Here is a 23835-nt window from a genome sequence, read left to right on the forward strand (position 1 = left end):
TATATATATATATATATACTGAGCATAATCCTTCCCTTTCTTAATTATCCTTTGTTTTATGTGAAATGCATTTTCCTATTTGAAACTTCCCTTTCTTTAGTCTTATGAAGTAACTATAACGAACCTCATTTTTAACCAATACTAATGACTGAAATAACTGTTCACTGGCAGCAAATAGCACAAAATGGTCGATAATCAGATATTCACATGCTCACTCTGTTTCATATCATTTGTCAATACCATTCTTTTTAATCAGTTTAAAAAATATTTTTCTCCTTTTTGTGAAAGTTCATTAATTTAATTTTTTACGTGACATATTTAATTATAAAGTGTTCTATATTGAGGAACTTTCAAAAATAGCAAAGATTTGAAATATAATGAAGCAAATAACTCAAGTTGCTTAATTATAATTTATAACTATATTTTAAAAGGCGAGAAAGGTGAGTGAAAATGAGAAAGGCAAGCGAAAGAGAGGGAAAAGAGAGGAGATAGACTAATTATATTTGTATATCTGCTAGATAATTGTATACATGTAACTAATAAGTATATGTATCAGCGATTGTATTGTTGAGTTTAGCAAAGTGTGTGAATGAAAAAAAGAGAAGAGAATAATTGAAAAAAAATAGGAAACCAATTTGGAAGGAAAATGAAAAGTCATTTCTCACATATCGATAAAAGAAAGGAAATTTGTTATCCTTATATTAGGAAACACTTCCTTTACTTCTTAAAGAGCTAAAAAGAAGGTGCCCCTCGCGCCGTCGTTGTCGCTCGGCCTCGAATTTGATGTGATTGATAAATTTATTTAATCAATTTTTTTCTCTTATAAATTAATTCAGAATTAATTTTGACGTAATTTGAGGTTTGCGTGCAACAGTCATAATGGTCTAAATTTCAAAAAATCGTTAGTTTCCCAAGAGACATTTTTTTGAAAAGTTGTTATTTTTTTCAAAAGGCACAACCTTCTGGAAAAAACGGATCTGAACAGACACGTTTCTTGCTGAAAATGGCTATAAAAAGAAGTCAATTTTTGTTTTTTTAAACACTGAAAAATTTTTCCTTCTCTGCATATATTTTCTCTCATAAACAAAGTGTCGATCGACTGAGTCTGTGTGGCTTGTTACTGTTCTTAAGTTCGTTGAAGTTATGGAAGTTTGAGGTACCGCTACTTCTTTAACAAGACTAATATGTTTTAGCTTGGGAGAAATTAATCCATAAACTCGGGTACAGTGAGGGGATTAAATTTCTTAAGGAGACACAATAATTTCTGTGGACTCGAATTATTTAATTTTTCTATCTATTTTCATCTTCTTTCTGTTTCTGTTTTGACTAACCTTAATACAGGAAATAACAAACTTGAGAAATTTAATAAGTTTCTGTAATTGAGGTCTGGAGATTAAAACCTTTATGGTTTTTTACTCTGTTTGAATTTTGAAATTCATTCGATTAACGATTAAAAGAACATAAAAACTTTATCGTTAAATCAGAAATAATCTGTGTAAAGATTTATTCTTATTGTTAGTATTTCATATAGTAAAGTTATCTGCCATTTGTGACAGAATTAATGACTAATTCAAGTCAAGTAAATGCTGGAACAGTGGGTGTTGCAACAGTAAGTGTTGCAACAACATCGGTTGCACGTAATCGTTCAACTGCTGCCTTAGCGTCAGCTTTGAGACCTGCAAAGTTTTTTGGAGTCACTCAAGAGATGACATCAGAAGATGTTCTTCTATCTCACTACGTTGAGTCTGCAGAGGTTCATTAATGAAAATGTTCCTGTTATGTTGGATGATACCCCGCTTGAAGAATGATTCTTGGTAACAGAAGCATGGACACTCAGATTTTTTGTGTAAAAATTATATTCTGAGTGGCCTGCAAGATGATCTGTACAATGTGTACAACAATGTCAAAACCTCAAAAGAACTCTGGGATGCTTTAGAAAAGAAGTACAAAACAGAGGATGCCGGAATGAAGAATTTCATTGTGGCAAAGTTTCTGGACTATAAGATGATAGACAGTAAGACCGTCGTCACCCAAGTTCAAGAACTGCAGGTCATAATCCATGATCTCCTTGCTGAAGGTATAAAATTATTTAACGCCTATGTTAGAAATATTATGTTTTCTCTTAATACTCACACAATCTTTAATGTAGGATTGATTGTGAATGATGTCTTTCAAGTGGTTGCCATTATTGAGAAGTTACCTCCATTGTGGTAGGACTTCAAAAAACTACTTGAAACATAAATGCAAGGAGATGACTGTTGATTATCTCATAGTAAGGTTGAGAATCGAAGAGGATAATAAGGCTGCAGAAAAGAGGTCACGTGGTAATTCAACAATATCTGGAGTAAATATTGTTGAAGAAGATCCCTCAAACTTAAAGAAAAGAAAGAAAGCATCTGGTCCAAAAAGTAATCCTCCTAAAAAGAAAATTAAATGAAAGTTGCTTCAGTTGTGGCAAACGCGGTCATAGGGCTACTGAATGACGGGGTCCCAAGAAGGACAAGAAGAAGAAGGATCAAGCAAACTTTGGCTGAATCCAAAGGAGAAATGGACGATCCCTGTGCAATGCTTTCAGAATGTAACTTGGTTGAAAATCCAAGAGAATGGTGGATAGATTCTGGTGCCTCATGCCATGTTTTGTGCCAACAAAGAATTGTTTTCATCATATACTCCAGCACCTACAAATGAGAAGTTGTTTATGGCAAACTCCGTTGTTGCAAAGGTGGAAGGAACTGGCAAGGTCCTATTAAAGATGACATCAGACAAGGTGGTGACTTTAAACAGGGACTCGTATGTTTCGGAATTGTGAATGAATTAATTTCTATTCCAGTTCTGACTAAGAATGGATTCAAATGTGTATTTGTTTCTGATAAATTAGTAGTGAGTAAGAATGAAATGTATGTAGGAAAAGGTTACCTCAGTGATGATCTTTTAAAACTCAATGTAATTGCAGTTGATATGAATAAAAATTCTGCTTCTTCTTTCTTGTTTGAGTCTAAATGTTTATGGCATGAATTTTTGGGACAAGTTAATAACAAAACCTTGTGAAAATTGATTAACTTAAATGTTTTGTCAAAATTTGAGTGCAATAAATCAAAATGTCAAATTTGCGTTGAATCTAAGTATCTAAGCATCCTTATAAATTTGTTGAAAGGAATTCAAATCTTTTAGAATTGATTCACACTGATATTTGTGACATAAATTCAACACCTTCACGTGGTGGAAAAAAGTATTTTTATAACTTTAATTAATGATTGCACTAGATATTGTTATGTCTATTTACTAAATAGCAAAGATGAAACAATAGATGTATTTAGACAATATAAAACTGAAGTTGAAAATTAGTTGGATAGAAAGATTAAAATGATTTGAAGTGATATGAATCTCCATTTGCAGAAGTATGTTTGGAAAATGGAATAATTCATCAAACTACTGCTCCTTACACTCCTCAGTCTAATGGAATTGCGGAAAGGAAAAACCGAACTTTAAAGGAAATGATGAACGCTTTACTTATAAGTTCAGTTTTACCATAGAACTTGTGGGAGGAAGCTATCCTTACAGCTAATCGAATACTCAATAGAGTGCCTCACTCAAAGACACATGTTATTTCATATGAGAAATGGAAAGGTAGAAAGCTCAACTTGAAATATTTCAAAGTGTGGGGTTGTCTAGCTAAAGTCCAGGTTCCTATACCTAAGAGGGTAAAAATAGGGCCTAAGACTGTGGATTGTGTATTCATTGGTTATGCCACAAATAGTAAGGCATGTCGATTTTTGGTTCATAAGTACGAACGTCTGGATATTCATGATAATACGATAATGGAATCATATAATGCTGAATTTTTTGAACATATTATCCGTATAAAACTAGACTTGAGTCATCTAGTGGGGGGTCTAAACAACCCCGAGAAGAACCAAAATAAAATGAAACCAATGAAGAGAGTCCAAGGCGCAGTAACTACTTCATTTGGATCTGATTTTGTAACATTCTTTCCTGAAAGTGAGTCTCAAACATTCAAGGAAGCAATGTTGTCTAGCGACTCAACCTCTTGGTAGGACGCTGTCAATAGTGAAATTGAATCAATCATAAGCAATCATACTTGGGAGTTGGTTGATCTTCCTCCAGGGAACAAACCCTTGGTTCAAAATGGATCTTTAAAAGAAAGATGAAAGATGATGGAACTATTGACAAATATAAAGCAAGACTCGTTGTCAAAGACTTTAGACAAAAAGAAGGTCTTGATTATTTTGATACATACTCGCCAATGACTAGGATTACATCAATTCGGATGTTAATTTCCCTAGCTGTAGCATACGGTCTTGAAATTCATCAAACGAATGTGAAAACCGCCTTCTTAAATGGAGAGCTGGAAGAAGAAATTACATGGAACAACCTGAGGGTTTTGTAGTTCCTGATAAAAAAAAAAGAAAGTGTGTGAACTTATTAAATCACTTTATAGACTAAAAGAAGCACCAAAATAATGGCATGCGAAGTTTGATCAAACCATGTTGTCAAATGAATTTAAAATCAATGAATACGATAAATATGTTTACATTAAAGATACTCCAAATCAGGAAGTCATTGTATGTCTATATGTGGATGACATGCAGATAATGAGCAAGGATATTGCCAATATAAAAGCTACTAAGCATATGCTCGCTAGTAATTTTGATATGAAAGATCTAGGAGTTGCTGATGTGATATTGGGAATTAAAATTCTCAAAACTCCTAACGGTCTAGCATTGTCTCAAACTCATTATATTCAAAAGGTACTTGAAAAATTCAAGTATTAGAATTGCAAAAGGGCAAAGACCCCAATTGATGTGAACCTTCATCTTGCAAAGAATAAAGGTGAAAGTCAGTCTCAATTGGACTATGTCAGAGTATTGACAAGTTTGATGTATGTCATGAATTGTACACGACCAGACATAGCTTGCGCTATTAGTAAACTGAGTCAATACACAAGTAATCTCAATCAAAATCATTGGTTGGCAATGAAGAGAGTTTTTGGCTACTTAGAGGAAACTCGAAACTATGCTTTTCATTGCAACAAATATCCATCAGTCTTGAAGGATATAGTGATGCAAATTGAATTACTGGGTCAACTGAAATAAAATCCACTAGTGGATACGTTTTTACTATTGGTGGAGGAGCAATATCTTGGAAATCGTTCAAAAAAACATGTATAGCTCGCTCTACAATGGAGTTTGAATTCATCGCCTTAGACAAGGCAGGTGAAGAAGCTGGATGGATCCAAAATTTCTTAGAAGATATTTCGTTTTGGCCCAAACCTATGGACCCTATATGCATACACTGTGATAGTCAAGCTGTAATAGGAAGGACTGAAAGCATTATGTATAATGGCAAGTCTCGTCATATAAGACGAAGACATAACTCGTAAGACAACTACTCTCTAGTGAAATTATCACAATTGACTATGTAAAGTCAAAGGATAATGTGTCGGGACCACTTACAAAAGGCCTAACTAGAGAGGGAGTTGAGAAATCATCGACGAGAATGGGACTATGGCCGAGAACAAATCATTATGACGGTAACTCTACTTAGAATACTGGAGATCCTAAGATCTAGATTCAAGGAGATAAAACAAAGTCATTGATGACGGTTCAACATTGTCAAAAATTATTTTATGGTTCATTCTCATGATAAGACAATGTTCAGTAACCATGATAAAGGCATAAGGACTTTTTAATGGTTTCTAAGTTTGATACAGGGTATATCAAATAGTGTATCTACTGAATAACACATTTAGAAATCATCTATGTGAGTATGAAGTGTAAGCCGCTTCAAGCAGAATCCGGTAAGGCCAGTTCTTTTTAGCACTTACTAATCGAGATGTGTTCATGACTAAAACAAACAAAACAATGAGAACTAAGAACAGTTCAAGGGTTGACTGTGTGACTTATGTTATCTAGGTATACACAAAAGCTCGACGGTTCAAAGATATCAAATCTATCGATTGACCGAGTATATTCATTATATGTTCACTACGGAAAGTTTAAAGGGAAACACTACTAAAAAATAGCGTTTAGCGACAGGCACTATTCCGTCACTATATAACGACGGATTTTCAACGGAATTACTATTTTGTTGCAAAATTGATAAATAATTTTTTTAGTTATAATATAGGGACGGATTGACAACGAAATATTTATTGTGTTACTAAATATTAGCGCGAAATTTTGGCACATAATTTTTTCTATGGATTTAGTAACAAAGTAGGAGTGACAAATTCAATAATTATTGGGTGACATAATTAGTGACGGAAAAAAGGTTGTTAAACTTTTTAATATATTTTTTAAAAACATTATATTATATAGTGACGAAAATATCAGTCATTATAATTTTTTCTATATAAATACATTTATTTGAAAGCGACGGATGCTAGAATCTGTCAGTTTATCCGTTGTAAATATTTTTAAAGGCATATATTCTAGAGCACAAATCTATTTTCACATTTTCAAGCTCCCCTCCAAAAAAATCCTCTCTCAAGCTCCATTTTCATTGAAGCTTTCTAAGTCTCCATGCAAGCTCCATTGAAGTTCTCCCTCTCCTTTCCAAGTCTCCACTGTAAGCCCAATCTTCCATTTCAATTTCAATTTCAATTTCAATTTCATTTAGCTCTCCATCTCAATAGAGTCGTGGTTTCTTCAAAATGGGTAATTTCATCTTTTATTTATGCAAAATATGAATCCCAACTCGTCCTTGCTTTTTGATGTTAGATTCATTGGATTTGGGTATCAATGGCTTCACTTGAAAAAATCATTGGTTTTCAGTTCAACTCATCTTCTGAAAATAGAGATTTTAGTGGTTTGGGTGTATGAAAGTATGATATTTTAACTTTTAACTATTTCCATTTCATTTAGCTTGATTACTTGAAGTAGGATCGATATTTTCTCAAAATAGGAATTTAAAAAATTTAAAGTGTTCTAAGGGTTTTTTTCTAGAAATTATGTTTTTCCTAAGATTTCATGAGGTTAATAAAGAGAAGAAAATTATATTAATTATATTTTCCCTAAAATGAAAGTAATCAGTAAATATTTACACACTGAGCAACACAAAGAAATGAGAATAGGTTTAGTATGAGATACCTGTTTAGAATTGCCTTGAATCTTCTAAACTTTCAAGTATTTCTCTGATTGAAGAGATTGAGTAATTACCTCATGTTGATACTTGTTGAAGTTATCTTCCTCTGTCTGTTTTTTCAGAAAATTAAAAAAAAATCAGATTCATTGCTTACTGTATAATTGACTGATTCTTAATTGTCATAGAGAGTAGTACATTTAGAAGAAAGTGTATGCTTAGCAGTAAATGATCGTTTTGACTGGGATGACTTTTTATTCAAACTGTTGAATCAAGCTCATCTTAAACAAATGTCTGCCCGCAATGTGACTTATGTTGTGAAAATCTACAATTTGATAGATTCTATGAATGAACATACTTGACAAGACTTCATTTTCTGATAAGAGTTGTATAGATGTGTAGTTTTGATGATTTACAATTGTGTTGGAGATTAAACTTGTATAGAGAGAAATAACCCAGAACCATAATTAGATTTGAAAGTCAAATTCATCATGTATGCATAGTACAGAAGTTTCTATGGTTCATTTTGTCTGTATTTTCGACACAGTTGAAGTATAAAAAATTTTAAAAGAATGAAGTATTATCTAGTGCTTAAAACCTACTTCTGATTGATTTTTGTATTCTGACTAAAATGGTCAACAAAAGTGGACTCTTCTTCAGATGAAGTTTTTATTTCCTCCTATCATTAAAGTCATGTATAGATAATTGAAGAAACTTAAATCACTATCTAGACAACTAGATGGTGAGTGTTATAAAGGAACTACCTATAAACTGAATGTATCCAGACAACAACTCATTCATATTAATTGTTTATTTTTATTTATATTGTTATTGTTTCATATTCTTTCTAATAACCACGGTAATGAAATGTTAAAATGTTTCAACTCCCTGCTATTATAACCTCATCATCAAGGACTGGTTTATATTCGCTTGAAGTAAGTCTCACTCTTCATTCTATCTCTGGTTTAGCTCAAGATATAAGTTTTGAAGTATTTTCTTTACTCAATCTAACTATGATGAAGATTGTTGTCATTATCTTAAGACAATTCGAGTTAAGACTTTTTTAAAGAGATTAGTGAAAAAATTGGAGAATTCTCATTCCGTTGTTGTAGGTATTTTTGTGATTAGTTCTTACTGGATGAAAAGTAGTATTGGCTCAAAAAAAATTCTTGATCTAGTTTTTTTTCACAGTGGAAAGTGTTTTGTTGTATAAATTAACTATATGCTTCAATCCCTTTTGTTTGTCATCAATTTTGTGAGACTAATATATTAATTAGATAGTTTCAATAAGTTCAGTACAACTAGAATGCTTCAGTAAGTTCATTGAACAAATTGAAGATATTTGGATGAGATTTTACTATCACATACCAATTGCTCGTCCTTTAGGCATAATATTTAATCTAGAGAACATGACCTCTTGTGTGTTGAATGTGCTACCATTGAAATCTGATTGTTTGGTTTAAATGTACTATTTTTGAAATCTGAGTAGTCTAGTGAAGCAACCTTTATGTTGTGGTTGCCTATTTAGGCTGCTAAATTACTTTAAATTTCCCTTCTTTGTTCAGAAATAATCGGTTGCTGCTAGCTTTCTCGTTATGCTAAAAAATTTTCTATTTTACTACCTGCTCAATTGTCCAGACCTTTCTAATTTCACTATGAGGCTTTAAGTTTTATTTATAATGACCTATTTTATTTGCTTGAAAGATGAAAAGCCTTTGATACATGACTTGCATTACTTTTTAACCATATTTTAATGATGAACTCATATTTTTTTGTGACTAAAGTTATGTGCACAATTAGTCAATTTCATATGTATAAGATGCTCTGAATGAATCCAGGATATATTTCTGCTACTTGTTGTGTCGATGACACTTTTGTCTTTGAATCTACAAAAATTGAGTCTAACGAAAGTTCTGGATACTAAAATTAACTTATAAGTTGTGTAGATAACACTATGTTAGTTTTTTAACTCAACTAATATAGTTAACAATTGATAGATTTGTAAATAAGTAATAAAAGTATTCTTTCTGCAATCACTTATAAATATAATGATACTTATATTACTTTTGATTTACGATAGTCCTCCTAATAACCTCTTCAAATTTATATAGTCTAGAACCTTCTCAAATATGCTTTAGCTTACGTCCAAATCTTTCAAAAGTGATGTTGATCGCAATGAATCAATTGGAAAGGTGTCTCAAATGATGTAAGAAATGGTTATTTTAGAGAATTCAAGGTATAAATTTACATCATAAGTGAGTTTAGCAAGTGTATTCGCATATATAGATAGGACATTAATGTATTACTTTCAAAACTTATTTCAGAAAAAATTCTATTCAGATGTTTCCATTAGTGAAAAAGAAGAAGACACTCGATGGTTAAGGCAACATTGAAATATATACAAATTTCATTTCTAAAAATAAAAAAAGGAGTTATGCCAGGTTATGTACCCGAAAATGTGTGTGAAAAATGGAGAAAACTTTGGGAAAGTGCAGAGTCTATTAAGAAGTCGGAAATTAATTCCAAAAATCATCATGGTGGCCGCGAAACTTTTGTTAGGACTCACAATGACATCTCTTTTTCAATTGGAGCACATGCAAGAAACTTGTGAGTATATATATTTTACAAGCTCTATAACTAACATCTTCTATTGTATGATATATATAACATGATTTCTTTTGTATAGGCTATTGAAACCGGTTGAGATCCAACACCAAGTGAGTTACCTCTGGATGTTCATACACATGGACATGATGGAAAATCATATATTGGTGAGTGTTCTCTAAATGTCCATTTAAGTCTAAATTTGGAGGTGTTTCGGTTCTTTTCTACTTTAGTTTTTAGTGCAACTTTAGTCATGTTTTAAAGTGTATCTGTTGCTGCTATTTGGTATAATTCTAATGATGTTTTAAATTTTTTTGAAGCAATTTTAGTGTTGTTTTAATGCGATTCTAGTGTTGTTTTTGTGTGACTCTAGTGCAGTTGTTTTTGGTGCAATTATAGTTCTATTTTATAAAGAAACTAATGCTAATGTTTTTGTGTAATCGATTGTTGTTTTGAGGCATTTCTGATGCAATTTTAATATTGTTTGGTGTGATTCTAGTGTTGTTTTACTGTGACTCTAGTGCAGTTATTTTGGGTGCAACTCTAGTCCTGTTTTAGTGAGAATTGTTTCAGTGTAATCAGGTGTTGTTTGAGGCTTTTCACTCGAACATGAATTTCTTCTTATTGCTACATCAACCACATTCACTCCATTGCCTGTCGTGCTTACTTGCATCTAGTACATCAAATAACAAGAACAAACTTTGAACATAAGTAATATAATTTGGATTAGTAATACTTCAGAATCATGAATAGGCACCAATAACTACATAACATTCTTGTTATTTGAGTTTTCATAGATAACTTTACAGTTTTTGCATCTAGAAGAAATGAATGATCTGTAAATTTTATCCTTAGTATTTTTCTGGATGTGCTCGTATTGCAGTATTCATAGAGTTGATTTATACTATCTTGCTCTGATTAGACAATTATTTGTACACACTTCTGATTATAACCAATTGAAAAAGTTTGACAGTATTCTTGCAAATCTGCATAAGTTAATATTGTGGCATATATGTAAACTACTTTTGCTGGTGTGAGTAGAAAAATGACATGAACTTTGATAAGTTGGTACTCACACTTTCTGATATCCTCCAAGACAATAGGCATATTGTAGCTATTAATTTTGGCAACAATTTTCTGATCCAAAAAAATATCGGTTATCTTTCAGATTATTCGAAAAGAGGCCAGGGATGATTTAATTATACAAGAATTGTAGGCCCTTTACTACCCCTGTAGCAGCTGTTATACGTTGTGTATAGGTTTTTGTCGTAATTCTTATGTCATTTTAGTGTGAATCTAGTGCAATTGTTTTCATGTAATTCTGATTTTGATTGGCTAATTTTCGAGTGTTTTTGATGCTATTTGGTAATAGAAATTAGTTTGTTTTGAGGTTCATCTATTCCAAAAATGTGTGAATTCAAGTATGATCTTTATTCTGCAATTTAAACGAGTTTAAAATTATAGGTCTAAGTTAATTACTACAACATATAAACAACACTTCATAGACCAATTAAAATAAGTTGCACTGTCTTCCTTTCATTGCATTTTTCTTGCAACAATTATCTACTAATACAAGATATTAGAGTATTGTATGCACATGGAAATCAAATAGACCATTTTGCTGCAACAACGCAGTTCTTCCTGGGAAAATAATAGACATGTCCTTAAAGCTTAAAAACTTGTGTTTTTTTTTTGCATTTTCCTTCAAAATTTATTTTGTTTCCTACCTTTAATGCTTTCTCATTTTTTCTAGTTATTATAGGAAAAATATGAAGAAATATTACGAAAAACAGTGTTTCAGACGGATATTGATCAACGTGAAGCATATTACCAATCTGCGGGGAAAGAAAAGAAAAGAAGAATATACAGACTTGGTCTAAAGCAGAAAATTACTATAGGAAGAATCTTTGTGGATCATCATCATTACCACCTCCATTTTTTCAATCAACATCAATAACAAATATGGATGAGTTTGTAAAGCAAATGATGTTTGCACTAACTAGTCATCTTGTTCATATTATTGTTGAGCAGGTGCAAGCATCGATTACTCCATCCGGCAATCCATCAATTGTGAAACCCATAGTGCCTGCTGTTACTAATGTGGACGAAGTTGCTACCTAAATTTCAAGGGAAGATCGTATCCTTAGTTCTCCAACAACTTTAATTTTTGATAAAGTCATATTTTTTGAAAACTACAAATTGCATAGTAATATTTTGATGAACATAGTTTCATTTAAGAGTACTTGATATATTTATTCAAATATATTTAACCAAAAATATGTGATTTTGGAGTTTTCTATTTATATATTATAAATTGTTTGTGAGTATTATATTATATGAATGTTTGGTCATTGCTATGAAAAGAATGTTGGGACGGATCACCTACGAATTATTGAAGGCCTAATAAGTTGTAACAGAATATGTTGCGAAGGAAATTTCGTCGCAAATTTATCCAAAATGACAAAATGAATTATGAAATAAGCAACAAAACTATATAAATATAATGATGAATCAGTTCGTCGCTAACATGTGGCAACAGAAATGTTTCGTCACTATCATGTCGCTAAACTTATGATGAACTTATTTTTTATCTTAGAATTATGAAATTACCAACAAAATTAAATAAGTATAATGATGACTAAGTCCGTCGCAATATGAAAATGTTTCGCCACTATGACGTCGCTAAATTTGTGACAGAACTTATTTTTTTGTCACTAAGAGCTTACTAACGAGCGTTATAGCAACAATCAATACTCCCTTGCTAATCTGTCACTAATCATGATTAGTGACAGATTTTCATTATATAGTGACGGATTGTGTCCGTCGCTAAACACTATTTTTTAGTAGTAAAACCTACTCATCCAGATACGATTAACCCTTACTTACAAGACACACAAGTTTTTCATGCATATATTTTACCAATAGTCATTCCCCATTCATGTGGGGGATTGTTCGATTTTAGAAAAGTGTGTGGATGGGAAAAAGAGAAGAGAATAATTGAAAAAAAATGAGGGAACCGATTTGGAGGAAAAATGAAAAGTCATTAAGAGGAAATGAAAAGTCATTTCTCCCATATCGGTAAAAGAAAGGAAATTTGTTGTCCTTATATTAGGAAACACTTCCTTCACTTCTTAAAGAGCTAAGAAGAAGGTGCCCCCTTGCGCCATCGTCGCTCGCTCGGCCTCGGCTTCGGATTGAAAAAATTAATTTAATCAATTTCTTTTCTCTTATAAATTAATTCAGAATTAATTTTTGTGCAATTTGAAATTTGCGTGCAACTATCATAACGGTCTAAATTCCAAAAAGTCGTTATTTTCCCAAAAGGCATATTTTTTTGAAAAGTTGTTATTATTCCCAAAAGACACAACCTTCTGAAAAAATGGGTCTGAACAGACACGTTTCTTGGTGAAAATGGCTAGTAAAGGAAGTCAATTTTTGTTTTTTCAAACACTAAATTTTTTTTCTTCTGTGCATATATTTTTTCTCATAAACAAAGTGTCAATCGACTGAGTCTGTTTGGCTGGTTACTGTTCTTAAGTTCGCTGAAGTTATAGAAGTTTGAGGTACCGCTACATCTTTAACAGGATTAATCCGTTTTAGCTTGGGAGAAATTAATCCATAACCTCGGGTACAGTGAGGGGATTAAATTTCTTAAGGAGACACAGTAATTTCTGTGGACTCGAATTATTAATTTTTCTGTCTATTTTCATCTTCTTTCTGTTTCTGTTTTGACTAACCTTAATACAGGAAATAACATGTATTTGTATAATTGTATATACTTATTAGTATATATATGTATCATTACAGGACCGTCTTAATCCCTGGCCACTAAAGTCATCGCTTGGGGGGCCCATTTATAAAAAAATAAGTGTAAATTAAGTATATAGCATTTTATATAGTAATATTCTCAAGTTATAGCATTAGATTCGGAATTTCAATGTATAACATTTAATATCTCAATTTATAGCATTTTATTAATAAATATAATGTTAATTATAATTTATTAAAAAGAGTTGTTATTAGCAATTAATAAAAAAAGGAATAAACTAACAATGGATAATTAATATACCTAATTAACACAAAACAAACTAATAATGGAAAATGGGATACTTTTTATTAATTACATTAAATGTAGTTAGCACGTTTTGAAACTGTACACTAGCACGTTTTAAGGGATTTTAATTAAAAATTAATATTAGATTAACACGTTTTTAGGGATATCAAAAAATTTTAGATTAGCATCATTGCCTTGAATATCTCTAGTTAGTTTAAATGATATTAGCTTTTTTTATTTAATTCCTTAAAAAACTCTACCAAATTTTAACGATTATTTTCATATTTGCAGATTATTTTCATATTGGCATTTTAAAATCTATTTGCATCATCGTTACAATTCATCTTTTTTCTAAATTTTCACGATTATTTTCAGATTGGCATCAACGTAGAAGTCATTTTTTCTCAAAATTTTACGATTATTTTTATATCTGCATATTTCAGTTCGTTTTTTTAGTATCCTGATAAATTTTGGCGTTTGAAACAATATGATTTGATCCGATGGAGAACATTATGTCAATATTAATTAAACATGGTGAAATTGAAATTCATCAGGTTGGTTTTTAATTATGATTTGTTTCTTTTAATTATGAATTGTGGATTTTAATTAATTTGATGTTTTTTACATATAGAATAGTGTTCGATTTTTTTGATAACTGTATTATCTGAAAACAGTTTGTATCTTTTTTTTTTTTAATAGTTATGTTACATATAGCGTTGTCTGAAGTTTGTATTATTAGTGTATGAAAAGTATACGAAACGTGTATCAATTGTTTATGAAAGTCCTTTTTAAAAAAAAAGTATATTCTAGTTTCTATTGAAATTAGAATATATGTTTTTGTATTAATTTTGTATTGAAATTATATTGTGTTTGTTTAATTGGAGTAGTTTGTAGGACAGTGAATGATATATTAAATGTGTATGAAGTATGTATGAATTATATGAACTGATTATAAACGGTCATCTTCTTCCCAAAAGTTTTCCAATTTAAACTTGTGGTAAAAATTTGACTTGGGACTTAGTCAAAGTCTCCGAAATTTTCTGCAATTAATCTATTTGGAACAGATGGATCAGAAATTGGTGCAGATTTTAGACTGGTTACAACGACCAACTCTTTTAAGTCAAAATGTAACTCTGTACCATTTACATTAATAATGAACATGTCATCCCTGCCAGTTTCAGATTCAAGAAGGAAAGTATGACGCAACAATTGACATCGGATTTTTATGTTATGTAAATCATAAAAAAATCCAAATGGAATTTCTTGTAAAAATTGCTGAAACTTATCTTGACCGAGGAAGGTCAACAAATCAGCGAATCATGTTGATACAGAAAAGGTAAATGTGTTTGAACCTTCTTCTCCTATAAAATTTGTAAAACTAAATTATTACTTTTTATATACTATAAAATTCCATAGAAAAAATCATATATACAATGCTATATTAAATTGACATTCAATTGATTCATACACAAATCATACAAATTATATATAAAATTCATACAATATTAATACATATGCGATGGACATTTAATTCAATTCATACAGAAATCATACAAACTATATGCCTCAGTTCATACACAATTCATACAATATTAATACATATTCGATTTTTAAAAAAATTAATATGTGACTTTTAAACTACAAACTAATCTCATTTAGTATGAATACGTCAATTCATACATCATAATCAAAAAATAAAATATACAGTTGCAATATTTATTATAATAGTCAAAATTATAGGATATACAACATTAATACATCATTCATACACATATATTTTACTGGACAAGAATATCATTTTATACATATATGATACAAAGTAATACATAATGCATAAACTCAGGGATTGATAATGACCAATTATTTCATACACAAAATCAGACAAAATTAATACATTTATTATGTATCAAATCATATACTGATATATTCAAATTATATCATATACAAAACATACAACACTAAATCATTCAATATTCATATATAATTATAATATAAAATACTAAATAACGCAACTCATACATAAATCATACAAATTTCATGTAGTATATTATAGAGAAATAAAAGCAAAAATTAAATATACTAACACAACACATTGTAATCCAAATTTGAAATAATCTTTTTACTGACTTTATCAACTTTTTTGGGTTTATTTGTAGCTTGTATCTCTGATGCTTTTTTTGAAAACTTTCTTGTTGATCGATCAATTTCAATGTCTTTTATTATTTTTGATTTTGTATTTTTTAATCCTCAGCAAAGTCAGAATTGGATTATGATGATGTTTAAATTTCTTTTCCTTTCCTCTTTTTGCCTCTTTCCTTTGCCTCTTTGATTTTGTTTTTTTCCATCTTCGAATTAACTTAACTACACTTCTCTTTTTCCTTTGATTTCTGCGTTTGAGTTTGTGACAATATATCGAATGAAGGAATATGAAAGTCATCAGACTCATCGACCAATCTTTTACTTTTACTTAGGATTTCACTACCTTTCCTAGACATTCTATATGAACTAAATGGGGAACTGATCTGAGAGGGATGTTTGGGTTTTGGGATGAACTGATCTGAGAGGGATAATGGGGAAGATGAGTGAGGCGGGATTTGGGTAAGAAAAAAAATCTTTGCGTGTTGGAAAGAGATGATGAGTGAGGCAGGAGTTTGGGGAAGATCAACATATTTTCGCGTGTTGGGGAGAGATGGAGTGTATTAGGGGAAGATGTCTGTGTATGTATTGGTTGAGATGGGGGTGGATAGTTATTGGGCAACCGTATAATAGGGAATAAATAAAATCAAATTCCTATTATTTAGATTTTGTTTTTTAAAAGGTAACTATAATGTAAAATTTAATTAATAAATTTAATTAATAATAATTTTGTTATTTATATTAAAAGCTTTAAAAGGTGATAAAGAGAAAAAATGAAAAAAAATCATGTTTTAATTTGATTTAAACTAATTTAAGCATTTTAAGGAAACTAAATAATTTAAATCCTTTAATGAATTTCTTAATATGTGCTAATTTGTTAATTATCCATTATTAATTAAAATTAATTCAAATACTACAATTAGTGCTACTTACCAATTTATACATAAACGTTTTTTTTCTTTTTTCTTTTATTTAAAAAATAAAAATAAAAAGTTAATTGTAAAAAATAAAAATAAATATTTAAACATATTAATTAGTATTTAAATAATTACTTATAGTTTATTTTTAATTAAATATATTTTTAATTGATATGCTATAACTCGATAATAATATGCTATAAGTAATATATTTTTGAAAAGTATGTTTATAACTTGATATATATAACTTAAATATGTATAGGGTGTTATTTTTATACAAAATAATTACCTATATATGTTATTTTTAAAAAAAATTATATATACTATGAGTGCTATAATTTCTACTAGGAAAATTGCATATGCGATTAATATAAACCTGAATTTCGTAAAATAAAGTTAATTTGATGAAAATATAGATAACGAAATAACAAAATTCCTTGAAGAATCTTTTAGAGTTGATTACTTTTATACATGTAGAGAAGATCAAACTATTTTTCATTTCAAAATAGATTTGAACCAATTGAAGTATGTGAAAAAAAATTAATTTCTTATTTAGTGATAAAATATTGAGATTTCTAGATGATGAGAATTTTTAGAAATAATGTTTAACTTTGAACTTTCTTTAACACGTAATAGTTATTCTGATATTGATGGTTTAGATTTATTTTTTGAATTAAAAGTGTTAAGAGAAATAATTGGAAGATAATGAACTAATGAAAATACTTATAGAATAATGTTAACAGTTCATGTAATTGTTGCCTCCCCCGGAAGAAGTTTTTCGAAATTAACATTGATTGAATCTTCTTTAAAATCAACAATGTCTCAACTTTCAAGAGAGATTGAATAAATTAGTTATATTATCATTTGAAAAGGAATTATTAAAACAAATTGATTATAAAACAATACTTAATCACTTCGCTGGTTGCATCTAAAATAGCTAAAAGAATATAAGATAAAAAAATACTAAGGCCCCTCTCTTAAATTTCGCTTTAGGCTCCCAATATTGTTGAGTCGGCATGTGTATCAATGAATACAATTAGTTGTACCCGAATATAATCTGTATCAATGAAAATTGTATCAGCGAATTACAATTATATCAAGTTCAATATTTGTATTTATATAATTCACTGTTATAATTGTATCAATCTTGCATCAATTGCATTAAAGGATACACTTTGTATCAATCTTGTATCAAATTCAACATTTGTATTTGTATACTTTATTTTTCTCATACCTATCAGTAAATACATGTCTATTTGTTTGTTTCCCTAAAAGTTAAGGATATATATATGGAATAATTACTAGAATATACACCTTTAGTTTATATATTCACCATATTTTCCTACTATTTTTAAAAAAATACAAAAATTTCTATTTCTCCCCAAATTCAAAACAACCGATACATTATTTTTTTAGAATTCCAAACCATTACTTTTCACCCCTAAATTTACTCCTCTATTTACTTCACAATCTTATCCTTCAATAACCAAACCCAATTTTCACTCCTAAATTTTCTCCGCCATATTTTCAACCCGTTCCATCTTCTTAATTTTGAATTTCAAACTTGTTCTCTTTCTGCGATATTCTCCATCAACCAATTTCAAAGTTTGAAATAGATAAATTTTCATCTTCAATTTTTTTTCTTTCTTTTATTCTTTCTTATGCTTCATGGATCATCCTTCATTTAGTATTGTGATTACCAAAATAGTTACATTAAACACTAATCAAATCTCTATCTGTGAAGAATCTAAAGTGGCAGAAAACGTGTCTAAGAGCTTGCAATAATATTCTAAAGTTTCAAGAAGTCAAAACAAACAAAAAAAAGAACATGCAAAAACACCGAAGAAGAGGGGTAGAAAGAATGTCGTCGCCATATCCAGACCTGCACCACCATCGGTATGTTTTTTTTTATAATTTTTTTATTCACATGTAATGAGTTTTGTGTAATAGTAGAAACATTTTTCTAAAATAAATTTTTTTATGTATATTACTCTTCATTTGATACACAAAACTCTAAATTTTGGTATATTTTGATCATTCTAACGACTAATGTATCAAGATGTTAAAATGAAAAAAAGTAAGTTATAGCTGTTGATATTTATCATTAATTTATAAGATGTTGATTTTCTGTATCATTTATTCATTTTACTAGATAAAGCATATTTGGTCATTTTTTTTGTTGTGAAAAGTTTATGAAAGTTTAAAGTTCAAATTAGAGGATTACATGTATGTATCAGAACAACATAATTTTTTCATAAGTTGGCTTATTGTTTCTATTAAGTATCAATTTGACTGATTTTTAATCTGTACTTACAATTATGTATCAAGTACAATTTTACTTTTTTTGTATCATATTAAAACTTATTATTTCTATTGAGTATCAATTTGACTGATTTATAATCTGTAGTTAGAATTATGTATCAAGTACAATTTACATTTTTATGTATCATATTAAAGATTATTGTTTCTGTTAAGTATAAATTTGACTGATTTATAATCTGTAGCTAGAATTATGTATCAAGTACAGTTTTACATTTTTATGTATTATATTAAAGCTTATTATTTATATTAGGTATCAACATCATTTTTTTCAATTGCAGAATATGAATTATGTAGTTAAACACATGCAAAACACTCCCTTAAGTTTGACTCTATTTACAATTCAAATATCTTAAGAGACGTAGCTTTGTTAATAGGGAATGAGGGTATCCAATTATTTATGATAGTGGGTTCTTTGAAAAGACATAGAGAACTGATTGGGCAGCTTTGGACGCATATAAAGACAAGAAAATCAAAGAACATTTGGGTCCGCAACATTCGTTTGGTATCGTACAACAAAAAAGCGATAGCCTGTCAATATTGTATTATTCTTTCTCTATTATTTGTGTATCTAATTCATCTTATCATTAATCTTCTTGTTTTTGTAGTGATTGTGGAATGTTAGCTGCATTTGCTGAATTTTTGAATGACGAAATCAACATGATAATAGTTTTGAAAGTGACTATCTTCGCAAAAGATATGTCGTTGTTATGGAAGTATGATCTCGACACGGCCAATGTTGGATATGTTAGCGACTATGATGATCCTCCAAGACTGAAGAATGATTTAAAATCAGCAGATGAAGATGAATTTGTTAATGTAGGCTAGTTAGTTTTCTGTGTTTCTGTACTCCGCTGTTGCTGGTTTAGTAAGCTAAGCATTTAAGACACATTTTGATGCTTATTTGAATTTTGGAGATCAAATAGTGTATTGAAGTATTTATTACCCTTACAATAATATAGTATTAAATTTGGAAGAGTTAAAATTGTTTATTTTTTATTTTGATTTTCTGTTTAGTTCAGTTAGGAATTCAGAAAATTATACATCCAAAAAGTGTGATAATAATGACATTATTGTATCAGATATCTATGATAATAGTTACATTAATGAAATTTTGTCGCTAAAAATATCACATTAATGTATCTGATAATTTTGATACATATCATTAGAATTTTTGTAAATAATTATTATGTACATGATACAAAAATGATTACCAAATAACAAACTTGTTTGTATCACAAATCGTGATACTATATTTTACACTAGATAGACGCTAGTTATTTTTTTAAAAATTAAATATATTTTATACAAATCACAACAATTGATATATTAAGTAATATGATTTATCAAGAAGAAATTTATATATATTACACACAATAATTTGGTCTTCTAATATGAAAATTTATTAAGTATCTAAACATGTGATATTTTGCATCTTGTTTCTTATACCTTTGGGTAAAAATCTTAGCAATTAAAACAAATTAAATTTTTCATGCAAAAGTTATAAAAATTAAAGTATCAGATACATAAATATAAAATTAACTTTTAACAAAACAAATACTATAGAACATATTGATAAACGTTTAAATTCAATTTATTGTACCAAAATCTCTGTGTAACAGTGGAAAAAATGCTACACTTTGAGAATTATTAAACATGAAATATCCATGATACTCTGGAAACATAATCATCAAGAATTTTTTTTAAAAAAAAGTACATGTTCTTCTATTGTAACCTTCTTGTCCAATTGTCCACAACAATTCGTGTTTGCGGTTAGCTTTTCATCTGCATTTTTCTTTCCTTTTTTCCTTGGTCGACCAGACCTTTTTTTGTATCTTGGTGGCAAGACAACCTCTTCCAAAACACTTTTCAGAACTGTCCAATCACTTTTGTCCGGCTTGGCTAATGCATCAGGTTTATTTCTACGTACAACTTCACTCCCATATCATTCCTAATTAATCGGAGATGAATTACCTTCTATAATATATCGGATGATAACATTTTTTTTCAATTATCAATATTCAATTCAATTGTAATGGCTGAAATAACATTCATATATGAAATATTTTTCCCAATCACTATCCCATCACTTTTGTATCGCTCGTATCTAACCTCACTCTCTCATATTCCTGAATGCCTTAACAAGATTGAAATATTCATAACGAATCTTCACAAAATCGCCTTCAAAGAAAATTATGAACCTCGTTTCTGAAACTTTTTTGGGAGGAACAGAGATAAACAATTCTAATTCTTTTAGTGTTTTATATAGACTGAAACTGTTTGAAGCAAATAAATTAAGGCGTAATTTAGGGGATTAGTAAAGGTAGCGACTTTTAGGCGTTTAATAAAAATTTCAATTTCTCATCCTCACTTTACGCAACACACTATTAAACCTACACCAAATATAATATATCATACATCATAATATGTATCCAAAACTTACTAAAAATATGAGAGTTTTTGTAATTTGTAAAGAATAGGGATAGAAGGTAATTTGCGTTTTACATTATGTGATTTGTATAATTTTTACTATATATATATATGACTCTTATAATGAATTGTTATAATTTGTATAATTAGATGTTAATATTTGTGTTTGTATAGTTAATTGTTATCATTTGTATTTGTGTTGGGAGAGAGGATACAGTGAGAGGCGAGGAAGAGAGGAGAAGAGAGAGAAAATAGCGACAAAAGCCTAACTATAGTTATAAACTGTAGTTATTTCTAATTATAATGGTGTATTGTAAATGCATATCACATGTTTGCTAATTACACAATTTTCCCTTCTTTATTTGCTTAAATTTTGTGCTACGTCAAAACAAGACCCAAAAAAATTAGAATGCAAGGAATAATATTTTTGTTGTTGTTTTACGTCTAAAATTTTTTACAATTTTTTTCCTTTTCTCACCATGTTAAAAAAAGAGAAATTTTTCAAAATGTCAATATTTTAGCATTTAAGAGGGCTCATTAGCAACACTTTCAATATTTAGTAAAAATGTCAAATTTTAGTTTGTTATGTATCTTATTTATGTTTTTATTATTTATTTTTATTTAAAGAATATAATTATTTAATAACAAAAGGGAGAAAATCAAGAGAGAGAATATTTCAAAAAAAGGTAAGGATCCTTAATTTTCTCATCAGTTACATTTTCAAATAAAATTTAAATTTTATTCTTTTTTTTCTCTAGAACTTTTACCTTTTTAAAATTATATTCATTCCACAATATATTCTATTTATATTTATTATAGTTTTTTATTAGTTTGTATTCATTCCAATAGGTATGCCGAATTTATCTATATAGTCATTTAAGAAATATATTTGTATTTTCATATTTTTTTTCCTATATAGTTATTTTTCATCAAAAATCTTGTATGTATTCATTTCAATATGTATTTTATTTGTATTTCTATTTATTCTAGTTTTTATTTAGAATTTTGTATAATATATACAAAATACAAAAAATTAGTATGATGGAAAAGAGAATGAAATATAAAATTGAAAAGAAAAAATTGAATATTTGGTGTACTCATTCTTAAATAAAATATATAACTAGTTGACATACCTTTAGAATAAATACAAATTAGAAAAAAATGTCAAATTCAGAAACAATGCAACATAATTTTTGAATGAATACAACTGTTAATTGTAAAAATACATACTGACTAAAACAGTATCTAAATTCAATATATACTTTCAAATTTATGAATACAAAAAATAATAAAATTATGAAATACAAAAATAAATACTAACTGTGGTACATTGACATAACTATCACAAAAAAAACAGAATACAAAATGAATTAAATATATGAAATACGATTCCAAATCTATGGATACAAAATACAATAAAACAATGAAATACAAAAATACATACCGACTAAAACAACAACAAAATTCAATATACAAATCTATGAATACAAAAAAAATCAAAACTATGAAATATACACAATCAAACTCATATAATGTGTTACATTGACATAACTAACACACAAAAAAAAAAAAAGAACACAAAATACAATAAATATATAAAATACAAAAATAAATACTAACTATAACATAATAAAAATTCCATATACACTTCCAAACGCATTGTAACATGAATTTTTTTGAATCTTAAAATTTTCTAAACAAATTAAACTAAACATGCAAGACACAGAACATGCAAAAAAAAAAAAAAACTCTTCTCCAACAAATTGGTCTTCTTCAACTTCATGGTTATGAATTTGTATGGGATTTTGCACATCGATGGATTCAGGCATTTTTCCCCGTCGTATATCCTCCTTAGATTTAGAAGCGGAACCTACATTGTTGTTTAATTCTTGAGTAAAAAAAAATTAAATGATGGAAAATCGGAAGAACTTTGATTATTTTGTCCAATACCTCTAGTAACTCTCTTGAAAACGTCAATTGAAGAGGGAATTATGTAGTCTCAAACCCTAAAAAATGTTTTAAGAACAACAACAAAATAAAAAAAAAATACTAAAATCAGTAAGTAAATAAATAAGGAATCTGAAAAACATAATACCCAAATCAATGTTAATCTTCAAATCAAATCTTGCAATAAAATTAAATGAGAATAATAGAAAATATTAATATATTGAATCGAAAATCTGTTGAATTGATTTGGAAGAATGTTAGAGAGAGAAATTGAAAAGAAGAATATGAAAAGAGAGAAAAATCTGGAAATTTGATTAGGAAAAAAGT

This window comes from Solanum pennellii, chromosome 11 (assembly GCF_001406875.1).
Source record: "Solanum pennellii chromosome 11, SPENNV200".
NCBI lineage: Eukaryota > Viridiplantae > Streptophyta > Magnoliopsida > Solanales > Solanaceae > Solanum > Solanum pennellii.